Genomic DNA, 4,355 nt, shown 5'->3' on the forward strand with positions numbered 1-4,355 from the left:
AAAATGATTGATTTTGAGGCGTTTCGCCAAAATGGTTCGGTTTTACGACTTTTAGCCGAAAAAGGTTGATTTGTAGGCATTTTGCCAAAAAAAGTTGATTTAGGCTTTTAGTCACAATTATTGATTAATTGGACTTAAGCCGGATTTGTTCGAAATAAGGCAGTTGAACCGTAGTTATTAATTAACTAGGTTCTTTTAGCCAATATTGTCGGATTTAAGCTTAACTACCACAATTATTAATTAATCGGGCGTTAAGCTTAATCAAATTAATTAAGGCAGTTTATTTACCAAAAATAATGACGTGGATGCATTTATGCAATTGTAGAATTATTAAGAGTAGAAGAGAAATATGCATGAAGTGCTAAAATTAAATAGGCAGAGTTTTGTTTACATACCTGATTTAATCGACGACCGCTTCTTAACTCCGGATTAAGCTCCTCGCTTAGGAAATATTAATTAATTTTAATTTGTTTGATTTTAATGGTCAAATATCACAATAAAAATGCAATAAAAATTAAATTAAATGCAAAAAGCGGTAAAGAAAACGCAAGGAGCGTGAGAGGGAGAAGGATTCGTCCGTCAAAACGGACAAGGTGTCAAAAAACAGCCTGAAAATGGCCTATTTATAGGCCATTTTCGGGTCCCGGGCGGTGGCTGCCGCCGTGCATGGCGGTAGCCACCGCCAGAAAATCTGGGCGGTAGCTGCCGCCCAGGCTCGGCGGTAGCTACCGCCCTGTCGGTGGGGCGACAGGCCCCGCCCGCGCAGGGCGAGAGGCCCCGCGTGTGCTGGCGGCAGGCCTCGCCCAGGGCGCGAGGGGGGGGCCAGGCCCTGCGCGCGGGGCGACAAGCCTCGCTCGCGCGGGGCGAGAGGCCTCGCCCGCGCGGGGCGAGAGGCCTCGCCCTCGCGCGGCGCGGGAGGCCTCGCCCGCGCGGGGCGAGAGGCCTCGCCCTCGCGCGGTGCGGGAGGTCTCGCCCGCGCGGGGCGAGAGTCCTCGCTCGCGCGCGGCGCGGGAGGCCTCGCCCGCGCGAGGCGAGAGGTTTCGCCCGCGCGGGGCGAGGGGTCTCGCTCGCGCGCGGCGCGAGGGGCCTCGCCCGCGCGCGGTGCGAGGGGTCTCGCCCGCGCTGGGCGAGGGTCCCCGCCCACGCTGGGCGAGGGTTCTCGCCCGCGCTGGGCGCCAGGCCCCGCCCGCGCTGGGCGAGGGCTGTCGCCCGCGCTTGGTGGGGGCTGGCGCCGGTGCGGCCACCGTGTGTCGCTTCGGGAGCTGTTTTGGGAGTTCCGGACTTCCGAAAAATATTCTGGGACCTATTCCGCGATCCTCGTAAAGTTCCGGACGTTTCAAGTACCATATTGACATATTTCCGGTGAACTTCCGAAATGGCCTCCGGTCCGGCCGGACTGTTTGCAGTCCGGGAAAATTGGCTCTTTGAGCCTTGTGAGTCAAAGTTACTGTAGCAAATGCACTGTAGCACAATTAAATTTGCTGTAGCAAATTCATTGTAGCACAGTCAAATTTACTGTAGCAAAGTCAACCAACAGGCTTTTTGAGCCTCAAAATTTGAGTATTCACAGTTGCCCCCCACCGTCGACCATAAAAATGATTTATGGGAGTCGGTGGTTGTCCGAAACGCAAATTTTGAGGATGGGCAGAGGAGGAAACCCCGCCGTTTTTTTTTTTTTTTTTTTTTTTTTTTTTTTTTTTGAAATGATCAAATGCATGGATTTATGTTGGCAAAGAGAAAATGTTATTTATGATGCAAACTTATGTTTGTGACCGGGCCTTTGTGGCTGCCTACGTATCTCCAAGAGCTCTTCGGGGGATGGGGAGAATCAGGTCTTTCGTAGTTCCTTCCAGGATGCGAACTTCGTGCTCGGCTGATGCGGAATTCATCTCCGGCTTGATGTTAGTGCGGAATTCCTTTCCGTCTTGGTGCGAAATTTATTTTCGACTTGCTGTTGAGGCAAAATTCAATGCCGACTTAATGCTGATTGTGGAATTCATTTCCAATTTGATTTCTTCGGGATTCCTTCCCGACTTGATTTCTCCGCGGGATTGCTTCCCGGCTTGATGTCTTTGCGGGATTTCTTCCCGGCTTGATGTCTTTGCGGGATTTCTTCCCGGCTTGATGTCTTTGCGGGATTTCTTCCCGGCTTGATGTCTTTGCGGGATTTCTTCCCGACTGGATGTCTATGCGGGATTCTTTCCCGATTTGATGTTGATGCAGAATTCATTTCTGGCTTGATTTCTTCGCGGGATTCCTTCCCGACTGGATGTCTATGCGGGATTCCTTCCCGATTTGATGTTGATGCAGAATTCATTTCTGGCTTGATTTCTTCGCGGGATTCCTTCCCGACTGGGTGTTGATGCAGAATTCATTTCTGGCTTGATTTCTTCGCGGGATTCCTTCCCGACTGGGTGTTGATGCAGAATTCATTTCTGGCTTGATTTCTTCGTGGGATTCCTTCCCGACTGGGTGTCTTTGTGGGGTTCCTTCCCGATTTGATGTTGAATCAACTTATTGACTCGAGTTCGTATGATAGTGATGACCTTAGGCGAATCTGACTTTGTTGTTGTAGTGGTTTTACCACTGGTTGATTGAAATATGACTTGTATTCATCACAAAGAGTTTTGAATACCCACATTGTGGTGGTAACTTGAGTGGCTTGAGTGTTGAAGAAGCTTTTATGCTTTGGCTTCACCATGTTTGAATTCTTGAGGTTAATTTGATTCTTTTTCTTGAACTTTATCTTCCTCTGAATTTGAAACTTATTTCCTCAATGGTTCTCCTCTCCATAAGGAATTTTGAGGAGACTCTTCCTTTCCTTTGTTTTGAGAAATGATCCTTGTTTATAAGGACACTTGTACTTGTACCATGCTAGGCGCTTCATTTTCAAGTTGTTTGTTGTCATCCAATTTGTGGAAATGACTGCTTCTTTTAACTTGCTTTTCAAAATGTGAGCAGCCGCTGTGGTCTTTGTCCTTATGGCTGAGATGATTTGTCATCTACCCTTGATGGGTTTGAATTTAACGGAGAGCTTGCAGTTGACCCGTTTTTTGACAACTTGATTTCCTGTAGCTTTGTCCTTGATTTCTTTCTTTTGTGCAGAGGTTCCTTTTGACCCATTTTTCCTTTTTTTTTTTTTTTTTTTTTTTTTTTTTAGAAGCAGCCTCTCCATAAAGAATGTCGAGGCAACTTGATTCTGAGATGACTTGAGTAGTGTAGGGATAGCGTCGTGACTGTGCAGACCCAACCATAACTTCTTTATTCTGTCGCTTTTAAGCTCAAAATTCAGACACCTCTCTGTCGGAGCATCTTCCATTTCTGGGTTTTCGGAGAAATCATTCTGGCCCTAACCCCTTGAATCGGCTTTGCCTCGGTACTGTTTGAAGTCTTGCGTACCCTTTGCTGGATCCTTTCCATGATTACCCTTCAAAACTTCCCCTTTGATGGTGCTTCTGCATTGTACTTTTGTATTGAATTTTATTCGTACCTGCACTTGGTTAGTATTGAAAATATGTATGCATGTTTGAAATGAAAATGGGGTTTCACCATTTCGGATGTTTTTTTTTTTTTTTTTTTTGTGGCCCCCGCCGTCGGCGGCTGCTGCCGCTGACGTTTTGGCGGCTGCTGCCGCCCTCGTTCGGTGGCAATTTGGCAGCAGCTGCCGCCATCATTCGGCGCATTCTTCTATAAAAACAAGTTTCTTGTTTGGTTTTTCATTCATCCTTCCTTTTCTCTCTTCTTCTTCTTATCTTCAAAGAATGAATCCCTTTTTTACTCACAGCATGCACAGCTGGATTAGGAGTCTCTCCAAAGTCGAAAAGATCAACTTGGGGAGGTACGGTCTCTCTCCTATCGTTACGCTCAGGGGGGTGGTGATCGACTGGAACTTTTTATGGGCCTGCATCAGACTTTGGGATCCTGAGGCCCATGTTTTCCGGTTCGGAGCCATGATGGAGGAGATGTGTCCTCTTTTTGAGGAGTTCTGTGCTATCATAGGGTGCGACCCCAATGCCCCTTTGGTCAGGCATGAAGTCAAGATCGGGTATGTTCGGTCGTTTGAAAACCTGTTTCAGTTCAGCCGACCACAAGCTAGGGCCATGATTGTTGGTGATCAGAAAGCAATTTTGTTGCCCCTGATTGATGAGTTTTCAGGGGTCTGTTCAGATGACCCAGACCGGATGAGGCTAAGGATGCGGGCCTTGGTTTTTTGTTTATTGGCTGGCTTCTTGTTCAACAAGGATCCGGGCTACGGGGATTTGCGACTTTGTCCCGTGGTTCGGCAGATGGAGGATATGGGTTGCATAGGTGGTATTGTGCTGGCAGAAACTATCAGGAGCCTCGACAGAGCCGCT

This window comes from Jatropha curcas, chromosome 5, assembly GCF_041381405.1.
Source record: "Jatropha curcas cultivar XTBG-Jc1 chromosome 5, XTBG_Jcur_1.0, whole genome shotgun sequence".
Lineage (NCBI taxonomy): Eukaryota > Viridiplantae > Streptophyta > Magnoliopsida > Malpighiales > Euphorbiaceae > Jatropha > Jatropha curcas.